This window comes from Suricata suricatta, chromosome 11 (assembly GCF_006229205.1).
Source record: "Suricata suricatta isolate VVHF042 chromosome 11, meerkat_22Aug2017_6uvM2_HiC, whole genome shotgun sequence".
In the NCBI taxonomy this organism is placed as follows: domain Eukaryota; kingdom Metazoa; phylum Chordata; class Mammalia; order Carnivora; family Herpestidae; genus Suricata; species Suricata suricatta.
The window spans coordinates 12,108,954-12,133,025 of record NC_043710.1 but is presented as its reverse complement, the minus strand read 5'-3'; positions in this window follow the sequence as shown (position 1 = coordinate 12,133,025).

The window sequence follows — 24,072 nt, the reverse complement described above, 5'->3', positions numbered from 1 at the left end:
AAGCGCTACCCTGGCCCCTGTATCAGCTAGTATTGCTGGGTAACAAATCATTCCAAACTTAGTGCCTGAAAATAGCAACTGCTTACTATTTCACATAAGTCTTGGGATTGGTGGAGTGGTCTTACTGATCCGGCTCAGCGTGGCTGGTCTGCTCTGGCCATTGTTCATGCATAAGTAATAGTTGGGGGATGACTGATATATAATGGATTCCACTGGGCTACCTTGACTCTTCTCTGCAGGCCTCCCACATCCTTCTAGCAGGCTACCCTGCAATGGCAGAGTTCCAAGAAAGAGTCAGAAACGAGCCATCTTGGGGCACCTGGGTGGCTCAGTTGGTTAAACGTCCAGCTTCAGCTCAGATCATGATCTCACAGTTTGTGGGTTCGAGGCCCGCGTTGGGCTCTGTGCTGACAGCTCAGAGCCTGGAACCTGCTTCAGACTCTGCGTCTCCCTCTCTCTCTGACCCTCCCCTGCTCACACTGTCTCTCTCTGTCTCTCAAAAATAAATTTAAAAACTTTAAAAAAATTTAATTAATTAAAAGAAATGAGCCATCTTTTCCACATCCTCCACATCAAGTTTAACATCAGCCAGAGCAAATCACTTGGCTGGAGCTAGGGTGAGAATGGAAAGGTACTACAAAGTTACAGACGGGGCCATAAATCAGGGGCCTTGTCTGCAAAGAACAGTGACAATAACAGCAGTCACTAATGTTGGGCACTTACACAGGCGATCTGCTCTGAGCTTTGCAGACCTTTAATCCTTGCTACAAGTTGATATGGAAAACTCCAGAAAGATGAAGTCTTGCTCAAAGTCACGCAGTTAGGAAATGGATTTGAAAACATGCTTCTGACTCTGAAAGTGCAGAGCCACTCTGTTCCCTCTCTGTGCCCGTCTGTCTTAAAATCCTGCTTTTCTTAAATATCTAATTATCTATTCATTGAGTACCTAGGATGTGTCAGGCACTATGCTAAGCACCAAAAGTATAAAGATGACTTAAACTTAGTGCCTACCTTCAAAACCTATAGCTTGATGAGACAGACAGATAGGAAGATACATCTTATCTTTTCGTAGTTTTTTAACGTTTTATTTATTTTCTTTACTAATCTGTACACCCAGGAGGTTGCTCAAACTCACAACCTCGAAATGAAGAGTTTCATATTCTCCCAACAGAACCAGCCAGGTGCCCTACAAAGATAGATTTTGACACTGAATGTTCTTTTCATCCCTGATGATGTCTCAATTTATTTTTCATTACTGCCTTCTGCTCTTTGACTCACTAATGTTCCCTTTAACATTTTTTTTTACATTTTTTCCTTTTTCTTTTAATGTTTTATTTTTGAGATAGAGACAGAGCATGAGCAAGGGAGGGGCAGAGAGGGAGGGAGACACAGAATCCGAAGCAAGCTCCAGGCTCCGAGCTGTCAGCACAGAGCCCGACTCAGGGCTCAAACTGGGAAATGGGGAGATCAGGACCTGAGCTGAAGTCGGACGCTTAACCTACTGAGCCACCCAGGCGTCCTTTCACTCCAACTTTTAGCCCTTCTATCTCCCTCTCCCCCTTCTCATCCCATTTTTATCTCAGTACCCTGTCCCTATTTCTCCTCCAAATGTGTCCGTACCCGCCCCCCCTTTCCCCTCTCCTGTTACAGTGTTGTCAGCCCAAACATCAGGACTGGTTTCTGGATTTCGCCCAGTTCCACAGAGCTTCATCAAATAGGGTCTTTAAAAAAAATTTTTTTTTCTTAGAGCAGGAGCCCGGAAGAGGGGTGGGGGTGGGGAGGGGAGAGGAAATGTTAAGCAGGCTGTACGCTCAGCAGGGAGCTGGCCACGGAGCTCAATCCCACGACCCTGGACCATGACCTGAGCTGAAATCAAGAGTCAGATGCTCAACAGACTGAGCCACCCTAGTGCCCTGATTTTCTGATAGGGTCTTAACTTCAGTCAAGCTGGTCCTGCCCGAGCTGTTTCTGTGGGGTGAGTGATTTCCTAAGGCCATCAAAGCCACCACGTCTGGAGCCTCCTGCTCCAGGGACCTCTCCTGGCAGTAATATCTGGCTTCCCCAGCCCCCTCTCAATGAATACCCCAGTGATGAGGAGAAACTGAGGTGTGCGGAGGGTGGCCAGTCAGTAACTGACCAAAGCTGGGAACTGCAGCCAGGCTCACCACCCTCACCTTCAGTCTGGCTCCTTCCTCCCCGGTCCTGGGCCGAATGCGGTGTTGGGTGACGCAAGCTTGGTAAACATGGGCAGGCCTGGCACATTATGGGTTCTGATCACCAAGCACCTCCTCTCCCAAGAGCCTAACCTGGTCCGTGTACTCTAGTTCACTCATGTTCCGGTTGCAATTCTCAGAGAGGCAGAAACAAAAACAGGAGGGGTCCTCCGGGCTTAGCCCCTCCCCTGAATTCACCTGTCACTCTTGTTTCCTGCTCTCAGACTGGCTCCCCAGTGGACCGTTCCTGGGGCAAAACCTCAGGAGGGCGGCTCCCAGGCCACAGGCCTTCTCTGCTGCTCAGCCACCCACCCGGGGCTGAGAACCTAACGAGGGACACTCTGATGACTTGTAGCTCTGTGGACACGGAGAGCTCACCACTTCCCAACAGGCCCGATTCGCAGGGTGATCTTTGCACACCCTTCCCTTTCGCAAGGGGCAAAAGTCAAATCTCAGGCCGCTGGGAGATGCCGCGTTTCCGGTCTGGGCTGATTCGTTTGCAAGTGGTTGTTAAAAGCAAAGGCCCCTACCTCCTAATTCAGGAAGATTCCTCGCTCCCTGGGGAGATCCTGACCGGAAGATGGTGCGCAGAACCCACCTGAAATATGGGCAAGCAAAGTCAGGAGTTGGGAAATGATTCTGACCCATGGACACAGCACTTTGTATATTTTTTGGACCTCGTCCACCGTGCTGAAAGCCAGGCTTTACTCCTGTTTGTGAGATAAGGAAGCTAAAACTCAGAAAGGTTAAGTAAATCCAAAGGTCACACAGCTGTAAATTGATCCCACTGGTATCTGAATTCAAATTTAGTAGGTAGTTTATTTGGGCTGGCTTCCTTTCTTTCCAAACTAAACTATAAATCAGACCTGTATTTTCTTTTTCTTTTTCGGTAGTTTTTATTTAATCTTGTTAATGTTTGTTTATTTTTGAGAGACAGGAGAGAGCACAAGCAGGGGAGGGGCAGAGAGGAAGACACAGGATCTGAAGCAGGTTCCAAGCTCTGAGCTTCAGCACAGAGCCCGACGCAGGGCTCGAACTCACGAACCATAGACGATGACCTGAGCTGAAGTCGACACCCAACCAACTCAGCCACCTAGGTGCCCCTCTTTTTTTTTTTTTTTTTTTTTTTTTTTTAGCGAATTTTGGGTGGCTGAGTCAGCTGGGCATCTGACTCTTGATTTTGGCTCAGGTCACAATCCCAGGGTTGCGGGATCAAGCCCTGCATTGAGCTCAGTGCTGAGCATGAAGCCTGCTTAGGATTGTCTCTCTCTTTCTCTCTTCTCTCTCCCTCTGCCCCTCCCTGGCACATGTGCATGTGCATGCTCGCTCGCTCTCAAATAAATAAAAATTTAAAGATTTGTTTCTTTTTAAGGAATCTCTGTACCCAGTGTAGGGTCGAACCCACAACCCTGAGATCAGGAGTCTCAAATTCCACCAACTGAGCCAGCCAGGCGACCTTATGTCTGTATTTTCTTATGCCCTGCAACCATGTGCCTCCAACAAACCTATTAAAGTGCCTTACACCACAAAAAAATAAAAAATAAATGAATAAATAAAGTGCCTTACACTAAAATACACACACACACACACACACACACACACACACACACTATACACTACTGAATGAATGACTGAATGAATCACCACATCCTGGTAGCAGGAAAGACTAGAAAACCTGGAATTGGAGAGAGCTGAAATATTTTCTATTCTGGGGCTTTTCCTGTAAAAGAGCATGTGTCCCTTTTTTAGGTTTGTTTGTTTAAAATGATAAACATTTATGAGTCATTGAGTCAATGTGGGCCTGACAGTTTCCGGGCGGCCTTGCTCGTATGCCGACTGCAGTCACCTGAGGGCTGTGCTGAGTTCATGGAGGCACTTTTCCGTGTCTTGGATCTTGGCTGGGATGGATGAACTGGCCCACTCTGCTCCGCTTCGTCTCTCCTCTGCTAGGAGGCTAGTCCGGGCTCACTCACAGAGTCACAGGAGCCTAAGAGTGTGAGCAGAGGCAGCAAAGTCCTCTTGAGTCTGAAACTAGGAAGTAATACAACAGCACTGAATGCTTGTTCTAGACCAGTTCAGAATCAAAGTGTAAGGGACAAGTCTTTACTTTTTTTTTTTTAAGTTTATTTAGGGGCGCCTGGGTGGCTTATGTCGGTAAGGCCTCCAACTTTGGCTCAGGTCATGATCTTGTAGTTTGTGAGATTGAGCCCCGCATCGGGCTCAGTGCTGACAGCTAGCTCAGAGCCTGGAGCCTGTCTTCAGATTCTGTGTCTCCCTCTCTCTCTGACCCTCCCCTGCTCAAACTCTCTCTCTCTCTCAAATATAAATAAACATTAAAAAAATTCAAGTTTATTTATTTTGAGAAGGACAAAGAGCAAGTGGAGGAAGGTCAGAGAGAGAAGTAAAGAGAATCCGAAGCCAGCTCCCCACTGTCAGCAGAGAGCCTGATGCAGGGCTCAAACCCACAAACCATGAGATTATGACCTGAGCCGAAACCAAGAGTCAGACACTTAACCAACTGAGCCACCCAGGCGTCCCAGCAAGTGTCCACTTCTTAAAGAAGAGCCGCAAAGTCACTCTGCAGAAAACCTGGGTATAAGGTAGCATGAATAGTTGAGGCATGAATAGTGATCTTAAATATCTGCAGAGAAACTATTAGCAATTTTCCCAAGTAACTGGACGCTCTGAGGTTTTCCTTAAAGGATCAAGGACTTTTTTTTAAATATTTTTTTAATGTTTTTTATTTATTTTTGAGAGACAGAGAGAGACAGCTTGAGCAGGGAAGGGTCAGAGAGAGAGGGAGACACAGAATCTGCAGCAGGCTCCAGGCTCTGAGCTGTCAGCATAGAGCCTGCGGCGGGGCTCAAACCAACAAACCACAAGATCATGACCTGAGCCGGAGCCGGACGCTTAACCCACTGAGCTACCCAGGTGCCCCAAGATCAAGGACTTTTGTCTATATCATTATAATATCAGAAGTGATTCATTATGTGAAGTTTCACGTTGCTTCCATATAGCTGTGCCTCTGCTGGTGCTATCTCTGTAGCACGTCTAACAAGCCCTGGCTCTTCCATTTACACGCCACTTTGAGAAAGACAGACGGTCATACACAGACATACACACATGGAGGACCCCTACCCTCCCGCCATGCACTGCAGTCCTGTTCCAGGAAAAGTTCTGTGTGTCGGCCCACTGAATTCCAAAGACCTGCTTCCTTCCCCAGTTAAACAGTTCCCCACACATGGCGGATTTGATTGGAAGGAATTCTGAAAGGACCCTGAATGAAGTGGGACTAGGATTCCACTGCAGTTAATCCTCGCCACCACACGGGGTCACTGTTGAAACTTTGTCCCGCATAGCCTTTTGGACACTTGTGATTTCCTGTGAGGTTCCAGATACTTCAATAGCCAAAGTGTGCATTTAAATGTCCATTCTTTTTTTTTTTTTACACTTATTTATATTTGAGAGACAGAGTGAGACAGAGCGTGAGCAGGGGAGGGGCAGAGAGAGAAGGAGATACAGAATCCAAAGCAGGCTCTGGGCTTTAAGCAAGCTGTCAGCACAGAGCCTGACGTGGGGCTCAAATTCATGGACCGGATGGTGAGATCATGACCAGAGCAAAGTTGGCTGCTCAACTGACTGAGCCACCCAGGCACCCCAAGTTTCCATTCTAAAGTTTACGGTTGGGGGGCCTGGGAGGCTCGGTTGGTTAAGCGTTGGACTTTGTCATGATCTGAGACCTGAGATGAGGTCATGATCTCATGGTTTGTGAGCCTGAGCCCCATGTTGGGGTCTGGGCTGACAGCTTAGAGCTGGAGCCTGCTTTGGGTTCTGTGTCTCCCTCTCTCTTTGCCCCTCTCCTGTTTGTGCTCTCTCTCTCTCTGTCTCAAAAATAAATAAACAATAAAAAATAAAGTTTATGGTTTACACTGTTCAGCCATTATCACCCCGAAATCAATACCTGGATGATTCTAGAAGATCTTCTAAGCCACAATGCTGTGTCAGAACCAGCCTGATTCCCACGAACCCTTAGGACCAGATTGATAACTCCAACAGCAGTAATAACCTAATGTGTACCCAGCCCTGACCAAGCTGTCAGGTGCCGCACTAAGAAATTTTCGTGGATTATGTAATTTTGTTTAAGGAGAGATCACATCTTATGAAAATGGATATGCTACCAAAGATGTTGGTTAAATCAAGATTTAAGAATTCTGACACCATATTTTCCAGAAGAATCACTGTAAAAGGGTGAGGGTGGGGGAGGAATCTTCAACCTCTGCTGAATATTTTTGCCTTCATGCTATTTTTTTATTTACTAAACACTAAAATCTCAAATGTTTCACAGAATAGGCGCTCCTAAATTAACTACTTGGCATGTCACAACAGTTCCTTCGGCTTTTTCATAGCGTTTTATCATATCCAACTTCCATTATAAAGTTATTGATTCTGGACTGGTTTTTGGCATGCAGGCCACCACTTAATAAACTCTAAGAAAATATCATTCTAGGATACAGAAAATATTTTAAATGATAATGCTGAGTATTAAAATAGCAGCCCATCAGTCATTAGCATCCACTCTCAGAAGGTAGAACGCACATAAACAATGGCTCAGTTCACACGACAGGAACATGAATAGCAGTTATTTACTTTTCCAGGTCCACGGATGCCATCACGTGACAATGGCTGTAAATGCAGTCCACAGGTCCACTCAACCCACCAATTTTTGAAATCATGTAACCTTGGAGATTTTTTTTTTTACTTAGGGGGATTTGCAGTTTTTCTTTTTTTTTTTTTTGTTAATGTTTATTTAGAGAGAGACCAAGAGTGTGAGCAGGCAAGGGGCAGAGAGAGAAGGAGAAATAGACTCCAAAGCAGGCTCCAGGCTCTGAGCTGTCAGCACAAAACCGGACACAGGGCTCAAACTCACGAACTGCGAGATCATGACCTGAGTCAAAGTCAGACGCCTAACCAACTGAGCCACCCAGGCTCTCCGGATTTGCAGTTTTTCAAATGTGCTTAACTCACACATACGTGATACATAAAATGTAAATAATGTAGATGAAAAATGAAGCCTTAGAAAGCAAGTCATCGGGGCGCCTGGGGGGCTCAGCTGGTGGAGCATAGGTGATTCTTGATCTCAGGGTTGTGAGTTCAAGACACACATTGGGTATACAGATTGCTTAAAAATAAAGTAATAAACTTTAAAATGAAAAGCAATTAATCTACTCCTTTAAGGTCTCATAGTTGATGAATGACAGGATGGGGAGTAGACCCCAGTACTTAGTAACCTAGCTTCCCTTTCTTTCAGGGACATTTCATTTCATTGCATTCATTTCATTTCATTCATTTATTTATTTACTTAAAAAATTTTTAGAGGGGCGCCTGGGTGGCTCAGTCGGTTAAGTGTCTTGCCTCTGGCTTCAGCTCAGGTCATGATCTCACGGTTCGTGGGTTTGAGCCCTGCATCAGGCTCTGTGCTGACAGCTAGCTCAGAATCTGGAGCCTGCTTCAGATTCTGTGTCTCCCTCTCTCTCTGACCCTCCCCCGCTCATGCTGTCTATCTCTGTCTCTCAAAAATAAATTTAAAAATTTTTAAATTTAAAAAATTAAAAAAACAATTTTTTAGAGACAGAAATAGGGTGAGTGGGAAAGAGGGACAGAGGAAAAGAGACAGAGGGACAGAGGGAGAGAGAGAACCCCAAGCAGGTTCCACACTCAGCACAGAGACTGGCACAGGACTCAGTCCCACAGCCCTGAAATCCCAAGCCAAAATCAGTGTTGGACACTCAACTGGCTGAGCCAGCCAGGCACCCTACTTATTTTTTTTAGTGAAGACTTTATTTTTTTAAGTAAGCTCCATGCCCAGCGTGGGGAAAGAACTCACGATTCTGAGACAAAGAGCCTCATTCTCTACTGACGGAGCCAGCCAGTGTCCCCCAAGGTAATTTCATTTTTGAGAACTTACTGATATTCCTATTCTAACCCTTAGTTGAAATTACACTCATCCATCCCAAAAGCTTTTCTCAGTTTTGAATCTTAGGAAGAAATGTGGGGGGAACACGAATTCCCCTTATTCCATAAAAACCCTTATCCAGGGTGGAACACCTCTTCCTGCCTGACCTGATATAGCTACTCAGGGAGGGGAAGCCTGAATATAGAGGCATGAATGTTTCTGTTATTTCCTCCCTCAGGACCAGGGCTGCCAGACATTTGGATAACTAAGAAGGGCCAGTCAAGCAGCTTCTTGAAATAAGAAGTCTGCTTCAAGTGACCCAGACTAAAAACTAGCGTTTATTCCTCTCATTGCTTTTTTTTTTCCAAATTATCTTTTATTGAAGTATTTTCCTTTGTAGTTCTTAACTGGCGGGGCATTCCACTGCACCACTATTGATGTCATGTATGATGTGGTGGTGGCCACAACACTGAAGCCCACAGATTGGGCAGTCCCCAAGATCTCTTTAATGGTTCCAGAGACTTCTCAGGCTAAAGATCAGTGCCGCATTGGTGGGGCAATGTTGACAGTCTCATCAAAAATGCTACTTCCACGGTGCTTAACCTTTCTCTGCTTCCATCTCTTGGTGGCTCTTGGAGGGTGCCGCTTTGATTTGAGCCCGTCTTTTCTGAATGATCAGTTTCACTGAAATCCTCAGACCCTTCCCATCACCGGTTGCCTTGGCGATATCATTATCAACCCTTTTTGGAGACAGACCCAGGGGGCAGATCTCCGGGGCTAGAGCAGGTGACACTGACTTCCCCACCCGTGCACCTCAGGTACATGACTTTGATCTTCTTGGAGTCGAACTTAGGTGGCCTAGTGGAGGTGGCTGGTGTGCATGAACCCTGGTTCACGGGCGACCAAAGACATTTGTACCTTTGCCTCCTCCCAGCCAAAAGCCAAAGTTCATTGCATATTTAATCTTGGCCTTGACTAGCAGCTTAGCACACAAGCACACTCAGAGACATGTAAGCGCACACATACATATATGTACACACATGTTCACAGACACAGGTATGAGAATCACACATAGGCACAGACACTCACATTCACACACGTGTACAGAAGCACATGCACACCAGTGTCGGGAAGAAAGTGCTCGAGTGTGGGGGCAAACTTTACATCCAGCCCAGCCCCCAGTCCCCGAGCAGGGCCTCCCGGACATGGAGGAGGTAAGAACCTCAGAGCCAGTCAGCACTAATTACAAGGCCCAGAACAGGCTCATCCATCATCCCGGAAGACAGGCTGGCAGCGGCGCCGCCTCCTGGGCCCCTCCCCCACGGCGCTCCGTTTCTCCATGAGTGACCGCAGAATGGCTCCACCGAGCAAAACGCCCTGTAGCCGAAGATTCACTGCTGTCCAAAATCATGACGGCAGGCATGCCCTGGCCCAGCTGCTGGCAGGCACTGGGGCACTCCCCCACCCTCCTTCCGTCTATCACCCCTTTGCAAACGGCGCATTTACCCTGTGCTCCACACTGGGCTTCAGTATTTCACGGAAATTTTGCAACAATTCTGCACTTTGGGATTGTTTTGCCGGGTTCGCAAATTAAGAAAAGCAGCCTGTAAGACATAATTTGTTCAGGGGCGCCTAGGCGAGGGCTCAATTGGTTAAGCATCTGACTCTATTTCGGCTTGGGTCATGATCTCAGAGTTTGTGGGTTCAAACCCAGCATCTGCTCTGCACTGCATTGCTGCAAGGAGCCTGCTGGGGATTCTCTCTCTTTTCCTCTCTCTCCGCCACTCTCCTGTTCATGTTCTTTCTCTAAATAAATAAATAAACTTAGAATGAAAGAACAAAAGTAAAGAACGAAAGCAAGCAAGCAAGCAATAAAGAAAGCAACAAAGAAATGAAGAAGGCATCTGCTCAGGCCACCCAGTAGGGAGGGCTAGAGCTGGTATTCAAACCAGTGTCTGTTCCTTGCACATCCCAGGATCGTTTCTCCCACTGCCCCCACCTCCCTGCAGGTGACTCCCCACGTTGCCAGCTCATTGCTGAGTATTTCCTGTTGGGAGCACTTCTTCCTCATTTTCTCTTCTAAATCAGCTAAAGAGCCAAAGTCTGAAGAGGTTCCACAGAGAGAGACCAAATACCAGCCTCAATGGCCAAGGGTCAGGGGCAGAGCAGAAAATGCACGCGCTGAGCCACCCAGGCTGCAGTGACTCCACCATGGGGCCCACTGGTGTGGTCCCAGTGTCCCGGACCCGCGGCTGGCTTCAGGACACAGCATCAGAGCTGGACTGTCGACCCTGGATCGCCAATCCCTGGTCAGCTAGGTCTGCTTCATGGGGACTGAGTGTTCTGGAGGTGTTTCTGGGGCCAGGGCAGGGTGAGCCTCACTGGAAAATTCTGATTCGGTGCTGAAATAATTGTGAACACCTCCTCAAAGGCCAGGACCATGATTTTTTGTCATTATCTCCAGCTTCAAATATGGAGCCTGGCATCTACAGAGCCGGCACTCAGTACATATCAGCTAAAACACGACAACACAAAATACCTTTTTAAATCCTATGCACTTATTTAAATGCTGCCATTCTCAGCCCAGTGCAAACCCCCACCCCCCAGCCAGCAGTGTTCTCTGCTCTTCCCAGCCAGTAGCACCACCCTCTCCTCCAAACACCAGGCTGAGCATATATTGCCTTATGTAGTTTGTAACATGTTCATGAGTATTTGCCTTTTCACTTCAACTACTAGGAAGCTCCTTTGGGAACCTGATTCACACTGTGCTTCTGTGGCACCATCTATGCCTATAAACGTGCAGCAAAATCTTTGGATTCAAAATATACAACGTCCAGGGCTGCCTGGCTGGCTCAGGTGGTAGAGCATGAGATTTTTGATCTCAGGGGTCCTGAGTTCAAATCCCATATTGGGGGAGGGGGGGCATAGAGCTTAATTAAAAATGGTTTTTAAAACCCCCTACGAAGTGTACAGTGTCCATATTTGCGTAAAGATTTTACTTTATAATGATGACATTGATGTTATTCTTCTTTAATGTGTCTCCTCAGGAAACCACTAGAGGAAGGAATACCAAAGCAGAGCTTCTTGTGGTTTCTATCAGCCGGGGTTTTGCCTTACAAGTGTTCTCTCAACCAGGGAATTACATATTTGTGTTTGGGTGGTCTTTCTTCCTCACTGCTGCCCCATGTCTTTGATTCCTGGGGTCAGAATTGAGGACTCCGTAGACGGAAAGCTTCAGTGTGACCTGGGGATGCTTCTGTACCCTTCAAGGAAGGAAACCTCCAGAGTCCAGAACTGTAGCTGTGGGATTAGACAGTGTGACAGCCCTGCAGATAGATTGTCTTTATCTATTCAAAGGGGCCACCTAAAGAGAATCGGTACTCTATCGTCCTGAGGGAGAGGGGGTGCTTTTCTCTTTCCCCCAACTGATGTGTCATATCTAAAGAATTCCCATGTCCAGACCACCTGAGATGTTTAACCTAACAATCAGTTACACACAGAAAAGGCAAACAAACCGTGAAGTTCCCCGGCAAGGGTATTAAAAGAAAAGGAGAAAACAGGGGCGCCTGGGAGGCTCAGTTGGTTAAGCGTCTGACTTTGGCTCAGGTCATGATCTTGCGGTTCTTGAGTTCAAGCTCCGCATTGGGCTCTGTGCTGACAGCTCGGAGCCTGGAGCCTGCTTCAGATGTTGTGTGTGTCTCTCTCTGCTCCTCCTTCCCCGCAAAAATAAATAAACATTAAGAAAAATTTTTTTAAATAAGGAGAGAACTACTTTCTGATACTAACTAGTTTCTGACACTAACCAGTTTCTGATAGGAAAGGCCATGCTTATAGCATGCTATACAGTAGCCAAGAGATTGAAGCTACCTAATGTCCATTAGATGAAGAATGTGTGGATAAAGAACATGTGGCGTATACATACAATAGAATATTATTCAGCCTCAAAAAGGAAAGAAATCCCGTTGTATCTACAACATGAACTTGAGCTTCAGCACAGCATGCCAGCTGAAAGAAACAGGTCATGAAAAGACAAACACTGCGTGATGCTCCATAGGAGTTATGTAAAGTAGTCATGCTCTTAGGAAGTAGACTGGTGGTTACCAGGGAGTGGTAGGTGGAGGGGAAGGGAGGTCGTGTTCAGTGGGTGTAGAGTTTCTGTTTTGCAAGACAAAAAGATTTGAGGTATATATCTAGAGAGAGAGAGATATCTATCTATATCTATATAGACATCTCTCTCTCTACGTATTATATATATACAGTAAAACCTTGGATTGCCAGTAACTCATTCTTTCGAGTGTTCTGCAAGATGAGTAAACATCTCTAAAAAATTTTAACTTGATAAATGAGCGATGTCTTGCTATATCAGTAGTACAGGACGCCAAACGTCACATGATCACAGTCAAGACAATGGTTCTTGAAATTCACTTTGGGGGCACCTGGGTGGCTCAGTCAGTTAAGCATCGGACTTCAGCTCAGGTCATGATCTCACAGTTTGTGCGTTCGAACCCCACATTGGGCTCTGGGCAGACAGCTCAGAGCCTGGAACCTGTTTCAGATTCTGTGTCTCCCTCTCTCTCTGCCCCTGCCCCACTCATGCTCTGTTTCTCTCTGTATCAATAATAAATAAACATTGGGGTGCCTGGGTGGCTCAGTCGGTTAAGCGTCCGACTTCGACTCAGGTCATGATCTCTAATTTCGTGGGCTCGAGCCCTGCGTTGGGCTCTGTGCTGACAGCTCGCTCAGAGCCTGGAGACTGTCTTCAGATTCTGTGTCTCCCTCTCTCTCTGACCTCCCCTGCTCACTCTGTCTCTCTCTCTCTCTGTCTCTCAAAAATAAATAAAAAACATTAAGAATTTTTTAAAATAATAAATAAACATAAAAATTTAGGAAAAAAGAAATTTTCTTTGATATATGAGTGCTTTGGATTACAAACATGTTTCTGGAACAAATTATGCTCACAAATTAAGGTTTTACTATATTGCTTTTTTTCTTTTTTCTTTTTTTTTTTAAAGAAGCTCCACACCCAACGTCAGGCTTGGACTCATGACCCTGACATCAGGAGTCACATGCTCTATCCACTGCACCAGGCAGGCACCCCAAGAGTGTGCACATATTAACACTTCTGTACACCAGACATGGGTTAAAAGGGTAAATTTTATGTTATATGTGTTTTACCACAAGAAGAATAATAATACAAAGCACCATTCTTGGGCAACAACTTTGTCCCAGGGATTCCCCAATAGTAAAGTATTCCCCACAACCTATTCAATGGGTATTGTTTTCCTTGCTTCATACATGAAGGAAAGGAAAATATCCAGAGATCTATTTGATCCCATGGCCGCCTGACTTCAGCGGCCATGTTTTTTACCCACACTGCTCACTCTTGCACCCCGGGTGGCACTGGCCTGGTTACCGTCACTCCTTCATTCTATAGGTAAGAACAGTGACTTGGGAGCCCGAGTTCAGGAAGGCTTCTCTGGCTGTGCAAGGCCAGACTTTCCATGTCAAACCACCTCCCCACCATATCCACAGTGTCTCCCAGTATATGATCCCCACTTCGTCCTTTGTGATAGAAGCCCTAATTTTCAGCTGGCCACTTAAATGAAGACCTCCCCTGCAGGGAGCTGTGGACATGTGACTAAGTTCCTGCTAATGGGATGTAAGCAGAGGTAGCAAGGATAACTCTTGGGGGGTGGAGGGGGGGTCCTGACAATAGGGGCACACCCTCCTGCAGTCTCTCCTCCTCCTTTTGGCTGGCTGAAACAAAACACGATGTGGAGCTGGAGGCGGAATCAAATCTGAGCCTATAACCCCAGTGACAGCATGTTGAGGTTGTCATATGAAACCCTTGCACACAGTGGGTGCATCTGGTTTATTAGTACTACATATGTTGCATGTAGGAGAAATCTGAAGTCATCCCATTGGTGCTGACATGCTCAGTGTGACCCAGGTCCTTCAGGGCTTATGGTTAGAAGAAATTACAAGGCTTTTACAGATTGGAAGCTAGAGATCCACTGACCTCTCTCAATGTTTCATGCATTCATTCATTCAATAAGTATTAACTGGTGCCTCTGGCATGCTAGGCACTGTTTGGACACTGGAAATACAATGTCAAAGAAGACAAAGAGAGAACATGTGCCTCAGAACATGTACTTTTATAGACCGATACTGTCTTCCTTACGTTTTCTACCACGTGGTATGAAATATCCCAGTGTATGTGAGGGGTGTGGGAGTGGGACAAAAATGTGGGAGAGGGTCTGAAATGTGACCAAGGAGGAGCAATTTTCTTTTGCCCCAGATTTCTCCAGAAGGCCTGTTTTGCAGGGACATAGGGGACATTCCTGCCCTGGCCTGTGTTGTGGGGTGGGATTGGATCAGGCCTACAATATGAAATCAATAAACTCATCTAAGGGGCACCTGGGTGGCTCAGTTGGTTAAGCGTCCAACTTCAGCTCAGGTCATGATCTCACTGTCAGTGAGTTCTAGCCCCACATCAGGCTCTGTGCTGACAGCTCAGAGCCTGGAGCCTGCTTCGGATTCTGTGTCTCCCTCTCTCTGTTCCTTCCCCACTTGCTCTCAGCCTCTCAAAAATGAATAAATGTTAAAAAATAAATAAAAAAAATAAACTCATCTAAGAATCCACCAACCGGGCCAGTTCTTTAAGTTTCTCCAGGGCCCCAAAGGGCTTGACAATGATAATGGTAAATGTGCTAAGTTCACCAGTGGGGACCTGTCTTTTCCAAGCCAAAATCATGTCACAAGGCCTAAGAAGTACCCATACCCATGGGGTCCACTAAAACTGAAAAGTTTGAACTCAGAACTCTACTAGAACATAGATTGGAAACTTACGACATTATATCATATTATCTAGGCCTGTCACCCTAAAACCCTTTTGCTGCTAGAAATGACTAGAAACTCAGCAGTCCATTGTAGCACTATTCACAATAACAGCAGTGAAGGAAGAAACTAATTGTTTGACAGAAAAATAGATAAAGAAAATGTGGGGCACCTGGGTGGCTTAGTTGGTTAAACATCTGATTCTTGGTTTCGGCTCAGGTCATGATCTTGTGGTTCACGAGATTGAGCCTCGCGTTGGGCTCTATGCTGACAGCACAGATCCTGCTTGGGATTCTCTTGCTCCCTCTCTCTCTCTGCCCTTCCCCTTGCTTTCTCTTTCCCTCTCCTCTCTCTATCTCTCAAAATAAATAAATAAACTTAAAAAAAAGTATATACACACACATAATGGAATACTATTCAACCTTAAAAAAGGGAGGGAATTCTGCAAGGTGGAACAACATGGATGGACCTTGAGGACATTATGCTGAGTGAAATAAACCAGACACAGAGAGACAAGTCCTGCAGGATTCCACTTCTACGAGGTGTCTGAAATTGTCAAGCTCTTAGAATCCAGGAGTGGAATGGTGGTTGACAGGAGCTGAAGGTGGGGGGGAGGGAGTGAGGAATTACTAATCAAATGGCATAAGGTGTCAGTTAAACAAGATGAGAAAGTTCTAGAGATCTGCTGAAGACATTGTGTCTATAGTCAACAATATTGTATTGCCCACTTATAAATGTGTTAAGAGGAGAGATCTCATGTTAAGTGCACTCAACACAGTGAAATAAAATTTTAAAAAATATCTAACAGTGAGCCAACAATTTATCTAGATTAAGCGAAGTGTTCTGATTAGGGCTCCAGAGATGCTTTCATTCCATCGGGGGAGATGTAACGAGGAAAAATGAAAGGGCACATAGTCTTTGTTGTCAGGGAGGCTTTTGGTGCAGTGGGGAATCAGACATAAAATAACAATAATCACACAAAGCAGAGGTGCAGCTAAAAGGGCAGGTGAAGATGAGTTTTTGCACTACAGTGGCCCCTGGGGGGCTCAGCTGGTTGAATGTCCGACTTCAGCTCAGGTCATGATCTTGAAGTTCGTGCATTCGAGCCCTGCGTCAGGTTCTGTGCTGACAGCTCAGAGCCTGGAGACTGCTTCCTATTCTGTGTCTCCCTCTCTCTGCCCCTCCCCTACTTGTACTCTGTCTGTCTGTCTCTCTTTCTCAAAAAGAAAAAGAAAAGAAACAAATAAAGTGTACCTTATTTTTTAAAAAAAGTTTGGACTCCATCCTTTTTAAGAAGGTCTGGCTTGGAGGGAGATGGGAGGGTATGCTATCAGGTAGACAGTAGGCAAATGGAGTCCAGATGGTTCATTATCACCTTGTGATGTACACTGAAACACAAAATACAGATTTTTCTAGAAAGAGTTACCCACAGTTTCCATCACCTTCTTTTAAACGGGTCCATGACCCAGGAAAGGTTAGGAAGCATTAGGGAGCACGTGAAGGATGGGAGATTTGTGTTGTGGACCTGGGCTCTGATGGAGCAGAGGTGAAGACGAAAGTTTTCCGGGGCACCAGGGTGGCTCAGTACGTTGAGAATCCGACTCTTGATTTCAGCTCAGGTCATGAGCTCATGGTTCATGAGTTTGAGCCCCGTGTTGTGCTCTGCACTGGCAATGCAGAGCCTGCATGAAATTCTCTGTCTCTCTCTCTGACTCTCCCCTGCTTGCCATCTCTCTCTCTCTTTCTCAAAATAAATAAATAAACATTAAACAAAAAAAAAAAAAAAAGGAAAGTTTCCAGAGACTGATATTCAGCAGTAGGGGAATGGAGAAAACAGGAACATCAGAGCACAGGATTTAGGTCAATTGCATGAAAGTGGCATAGGAAAGGAGAGGTACAGATTAGCATTATGACTGGAACCCTAAGGAAGAAGAAGCTATAAAGGACATTGGGACTGACTCTCAAATGACACTATTTCTTTTTTTTTGTATTTGTTTATTTTTATTTTTTAAATATATGTATTTATTCTGAGAGAGAGAGAGAGAGAGAGAGCACAGGAGGGGCAGAGAGAATCCCACACAGGCTCGTGCTGTCAGCACAGAGCCTGATGTGGGGCTCGAACTCACAAACTGTGAGATCATGACCTGAGCCGAAATGGAGTCGAATGCTTAACCAACTGACCCATCCAGGTGCTCCTATTTAGTTTTATTTTTGAAGTATAGTTGACATCCCATAGGCACAATTTTTTTTAAGCTGCCTCAGAGACAGAAGGAATGTTCTCTCCAATTCAGCCCAGGGAGCCTCCCAAACCACAAGGTACCATGCAGTTGGCCAGGATTTCGTTGTAGCCTATGGTGCCTTTTGCTAGGAGAGTCAGTATGTAGAGTCACTATGCTCATCCTCTACACAGTGCGATTCACATCCAGAAATTCTGTAAGATTCTAATGGCCTGACAAAAAAACCTAGAGTGACTTGTTTACCTATATGAAAATTGTGTGTCCATGGCTCACCTCAGAACCTCCCCCATCTCTATAAATATGGCAGAAGGTTTCCCCTACATTTGTATAGAATTAAGACATGTTGCACGGACTATTCCAGTCTGCACAGCAGATAAGGAAGGCTGAAGATGGCTCCAAGGTTTTCAACCTGAGCAACTGTGTTATGATTTTAATGCTGAAGAAGAACCTAGGGAGAGAAGCAGGTCCATAGAAAAGATGAAGGCATGATCATCAAACTGCATTTGGGCAAACTGGATCCAAGGTATCTCTGAGACTTTTTTAAAATGTTTTTTTAATTATTTTTGAGAGACAGAGAGAGACAGTGCGAGTGGGGGAGGGTCAGAGAGAGAGGGAGACACAGAATCTGAAGCAGGCTCTAGGCTCTGAGCTGTCAGAGCCTGACACGGTGCTCAAACCCATGAACCAAGAGATCATGACCTGAGCCGAAGTCGGATGCTTAAACAACTGAGCCACCCAGGCACCCCTAAACATTAAAATTTTTTATTAAAGTTTATTTTATTTATTTATTTTAAGTAATCCCTACATCCAATGTGGGGCTCGAACTCTTGTATACTTTTCTGACTGAGCCAGCCAGGTGCCCTGAGGGGTTGTCACTTCTGTGATTAGGTGACAAAAGACTGCATTCTGGCTTTCTAAGAGACTCTTGCTGGCTTTGATATCAGAATCAAGCTGCCATGCTGGACACAGCCATGTTGCAAGGGACAGAGGGTAGGCTCCAACCAGCAGCCATCAAAGAATCGAGGCCCTCAAGAAATGGAATCCTGCCAACCGCTATGAAAGGGAGCTTGCAAGCAATCCCTTCTGCCCATTGAGCCTTCAGAGAAAACCCAGCCCTGGGTGGCACTCTGATGGCAGCTACTTGAGACATCATGATCAGAGGACCCAGCTAAGCCCTGGCCAGATTCATGCCCCAAGAAACTGCAAGGAAATAAATGTGTGTTGTCCCGAGCTATTAAGTTTTGGGCTACTTGGTTCCACAGCAACAGACAGTGAATCCAGCTGGGTTGCATGATTGCCCCTGGAAAGGTAGATGAGGACTCATGTGAATCATGGGGACTAAAAATGGAGGCTATGTGTCTCTACGAAGGAGAGCGAAGGTATGGTTACCAGAAAAGGGATGAAGTCTGGGCAGGCAATGGCATCAGATTTCTTCTTCATACAAATATTTGGGAATGGAAAGCGGCAGCTAGAAACACGCCTAGAGATATAGATTGGGCAGTGATCCATGTATTGGCGATTTTGGGGGCTGTAAGAATGGATACAATTGCTCCCCAAAAGAGAAGGATCAAAGGCAGATCTATTGGGAATAGCCACATTTAAGGGGCAGATGGAAGAAGGTGAATAGCTAAGGAGACAGGTAGAGGAAGACATGTTTAATGCTGGACCAACTCAGTTTGTCTGGTCAGTAAGACATGTATCTGAAGAGTCACAGAGGTTGACTTCTGTTAGGAACCTGGGCCCTGGGGCACCTGGGTGGCTCAGTAGATTACGTATCCAACTCCAGATCTCTGCTCACGTCTTGATCTCAGGGTTGTGAATTCAAGCCCTGAGTCAGGCTCCATGCTGGGCATGAAGCTTACTTTAAAAGAAATTATAAATTTTTAAAAATCTTGGCCTTTAGTTCAGAGGTTGTGTATTGGGGAGGCATCAACACAGAAGTGGCAGCTGAAATCAGACATGTGTCTGATTTTGATGAGTGACAGAGCATGGAGAGGAGGACCAGACAAACCCTTGCAGATGGCATGTATGTAAGCAGCAGGGAAAGGAAGAGGATGCACGAGAAGGGACCAGAGATAAAGTAGTTGAACAAATAGGAGGCAACCCAAGAGAGACCAGCCTTCCAGAGCCATGGGAATTTCTTACATAGTCAATAGAGGCAAATGCTTAAGAGAGGTTGTGATGAGGATTGAGAAAAAAAATGGAATCACTAATGAGAAGGTCATTGGTGGTCTTAGTGGAAACATTTCAGTTGACTGTGCGGACTTAAGAATGAGTGTGACATGAAGCAGAGATGTAGGAAGCTGGCTGGCATGGTGAGAGGTTTCCCGGTAGGTTGAGGACGTCTTGAGCATATGTGTAGGCTGAGGTGGAAAGTCCAGACTCTGTCCCTCCACTCCCATCTCCACAGTTTTCCTTCACTTCCCTAACATCTTGCTGACCCAAAGGGGTCCCAAACTGCTTACCAACTAGGTGTCGGCAAACGTTTGTTCTAAAGAGCCAGTTATGCCAGGCTTTGCCGGCCATGTGGTCTCTGTCGCAACTACTCAACTCTGCTGCTGTGGTGGGAGAGGAGTCAGAGACCATCCGTAAGGGAATGGGCAACGCTATGTCCCGAAGAACTTTATTCACAAACAGACAGAAAGCAGGATTTGGCCTGTGGGCTGCAGGTCGCAGACCCTTGCTCTAGGCTCGTGGAAAGGGATTGGAGGTGTAATAAATGGGGCAGATGAGGGGCACCTGGGTGGCTCAGTCAGTTGAGCGTCCGACTTTGGCTCAGGTCAAGATCGCATGGTTTGTGGGTTCGAGCCCTGCGTTGGGCTCGGTGCTGACAGCTAGCTCAGAGTCTGGAGCCCACTTCCGATTCTGTGTGTCCCTCTCTTTTTGCCCCTCCCTGCTCATGATCTGTCACTCTCTGACTTTCAAAAATAAATAAATGTTAAAAAAAATTTTTTTAATGGGGCAGATGATAAAGCAAGCATAGCACTAAGACCTCAGAGAATGCGTTCGCTTCAGAAACAAAGGTTCTTTTTTTTTTAGACTTTTTAAAAATGTTTGTTTATTTTAGAGAGAGAGGGAGAGCACAAGCAAGGGAGGGGCAGAGAGAGAGAGGGAGACAGTGGATTTGAAGCAGGCTCTGTGCTGACAGCAGAGAGCCTGATGTGGGGCTCGATCTCACACTGTGAGATCATGACCTAAGACAGAGTAGGACGCTTCACCGACTGAGCCACCACCCAGGTGCCCCAGAAAGAAGGTTCTTACATGTATCTGGGTACCTTTACAGTCAGACTCGGTCTTTGTGTGTCTGCCTCATACTCCTCAACTGGGAGCACCTCAAGGCCAGGAATGTTTCCCAGACTTCCTTCCACACAGGAAGCACTGAGACACATAAGTGGTAGAGAGAAGCAAGGTGGTCAAAAGGCAGAGGCACTTTATCCTGGAAGGAGAGGAGATTGCAGAGGCTCCCATGAAAAGGCCTGTGTCATCTCAGTGACATGGGAGCCACTGATTGGCAACCAAGTTAGACCCACTGATGTTCAAGGGAGGCAACTCTTCCCAAACATTTCAGATTCAGCTCTTCCAAGAGGAGGGGGATTGGGGCAGACGGTCTCCCCGTCACACAATTATAGAATTCCACGGGGTGCACCCAAATAGAGATCTGAGTAGGACCCTGGGGGTCGGGGAGGGAGGCGAAGAAGGCACCTCTGGAATGGTCCTGGATTTGCTATGAGGACAATGGGAAGGCGAGACTACTACAAAGCCCAGGAACATTCTGGAACTCCCAGAGGAGGAGGGAAGGGCGTGGAGGTGGCGTGGGGTGGCTAGGAGCCAAATAGCTCCTGGCTACTTGTTTTTGTTTTTGTTTTACACTTTTATGAAAGGTTGGACCTCGTCTGGCTGTTCCTGGCCTCTTTTTTGACTCTTTCCTGAGAATGAATGGGCCAAACAGGGATTTAGAAGGTGAGAAGCGAAATAGGGAGCGGTTTCCATGCAGTTCATATCTGGGCATGGGGATTCCAGAGACTGGAGACTGAGCTGAGGGGGACCCAGGAGAGTCCCAAGATGGGGACCTGGTGTCCACTCTGCCCCAGGAAGGATGCTTGTGGACAGGGGGCCTGCAGGCTAAAGTGAAAGCAGCAGAGAGTTGGGGGCTGGGGACACTGAGGTAGATGGAGGAATAGGTAGGGAAAAGGAGAAGAGCACCTTCCTGAAAAATAAGAGGCAAGAGTCCCAGCCCGCCTTTTCATCCTTGCTATTCCCCTCCACACATCGTAGGTTCTCGCTGAATTTCCCACTCACCCTGAACACATCCCACCCTTCAGTGTGTGTTGTTTCCTCTCCTTCACATTCCCTTCTCCTCCTTTCTCCCGTCTTCTCGTCTCTAAGTCTTTTCTATTCTTCGAGTCTTAGATGCTACTTCCTCCAGGAAGCCTTCTCTATTGGAAGCAGTCCTTCTTCCCCTGAACTCCTGATCTATTGCCCAGAGATGTTATGTAGCAACTTCCACTGGGAAGTAAGGGAGTATTGAAGACAGAAGCCATTCCCCAGGGGGTGCTGTGTCTTCCTTCCCCCACCCAGCCTGTGGCACATTAGCCAGGCAGAGGCCCTCCAGAAGTGGGAAGTGGATAAATACTGCACTAGCTCAGGCTGGCATAGGAGTCTCCCCTCTGCCAGCTCCCTGTAGAGTTCTGTCCCTGCTGGTGTTAGGGCCTTGCATGCACCAATCCCAGCCTGTGCTACCAGAATCCTGACACCCTGCACCCCTCCTCCTCCGGAAGCCCCCGTCCCTTGCTCATTCTGCTTCCCGGTCAGCCCAAGGATGAACCCAGAGTCACTCTTCTGCCCCATAGCTCTCTCTCCTCGTGGCAGAAGATGCCATGAAGGAGTCTCTCAGCCACATTGATTCAGGGAGCAGGCTCAGGTGGCATACCCAGGGGCCTGTCTGGCTCTCCCATGGTGTTGTCTATCCCTCCATATCAGCCATACACTTGTCCTGGGTCAGAGAAGTACAGTTATTGAATGGACTTCAGGATGCATATGTGATGTGTGTTTGGGGGTGGTGTGCAGAGGCCCAAAGACATGTATTAAATGTATGCGCGTGTGTTAACTTATAAGCAAAGTAACCTGCTGCTCGCCATTGGGCAAGTGACATCTACCACCCCCATCAACATCTTGGTTTTCATCCTGGACAACAGGAAGGCTGGGCAAACCTGCAAATTCCCTGCTAGCCCCAATCTACCAATGGGATTGTGGGTTTGTGTATCTTAGCTCCCTTCTCAGAACAGAAGGAAAGTATTCCTGATAGAGGTGACAGGGAGTTGGGTTTCATTTCCGGGGTATTGATGCCCTTGGTGACTTGTGATTTGGATCTAGAGGATTTTGTACCTGAAGATGAAGTGAAAGGATTCCACCCCTTTCCCCCCAACAAGAATCATAGGATGTCATTTACCAGCAGGACCACAAGGATTCTAGACCCGCACTGTCCAAAATGATAGCCAACCAGTTACATGTGACTATTTAAAAGTAATTACAGGGGCACCTGGCTCACTTCATGGGTAGAGCATTTTGTTCTTGGTCTCAGGGTTGCAAGTTTGAGACCCACACTGGGTGTGGAGGTTACTCAAAAATTAAAATAAAATCTTTTTTAAAATTCCAACGTGGCTCAGTCAGTTAAGCATCTGACTATTGATTTTGGCTCAAGTCATGATCTCACAGTTGGTGAGTTCAAGCCCTTCATCAGGCTCCCTGCTGGCAGTGGGGAGCCTGCTCGGAATTCTCTCTTCCTCCCTCTCTATCTGCCCCTTCCCTGCTTGCTCATGTGCTCGCTCTCTCTCTCTCTCTCTCTCTCTCTCTCAAAATAATTAAAACAAAACAAAACAAAAAAACTTAAAAGAAAAAAAAAGGGAAAAAATTACAATTAAATAAAGTTAAAAAGCCAGTTTCCCAGCCACACTAGCTACATTTCAAGTATTCAGGGGCCACATGTGGCTAGTAGATACCATATCAGATGACACAGATATAGACCATTTCCACGTTCACACTGAAGCTTCTATAGGACAGTGTTCTGCTAGACCAGTCTATTGCAAATGAGGAAACTGAGGCCCAGCCAAGTGGGCATGACATCACCAAGCATGTTATGGGCAGATCTGGGCCAAGAACAAAGGTTTCCCACTTGCCGGGTCTGGCTCAACCCCCACTCCCTGCTGCCTCCTTCCCCCATGCCTCTCTGGGCTCCCCCATCTCAGAGCCCCCCAGTGGGCCCAGCACGTGGGCCAGGCCGAGCTGGTCCCAGGCGATGTTTGTGACTGAGCAGAGCTCCAGATGCTGCACATTCCTGGTAGGGTCAGACCTGCCCCGCGGCACTCAGGGAATTAGCTTCTCCGAAGCGCCTCAGATCTTCTTTCCGGAGCTGCCCTCTTCCTGCCCGGCTCAGGGGGCTGCCTGGTGCAGGAGCGCTCCCCGAGCTCTCTATCTCCCAGGTGAGGCCGAAAAGCTGTGCGGATTCCGCGTTGGAGAGGTTCCTCTGCTCCACGAGTGGCTTCAGGGGGACAGGAAATCGCACCTCGGCATCAAACAAGGTCTCTAAGTCCAGAACAAGGGGCATCTGGGAACAAGGTTTCTGCCGGCCCAACCTTGGGGTCGCGTTTGGCGGGAACGGGACCTGCTTTCACCTGCCGCCCTACGGGGTGTGGGGGGTGTGTGATGCAAAGGGCAAGAAGAGAGGGGCGTCCCGGCGTGGGGGCAGGGGGCGAGAGGCCAGGGGAGGGGGCGCCCGGGAGCGCCCTGACCTCGCCGGCTGCCGGGAGGCGGAGGGGATGGGGGTTGGGGGAGA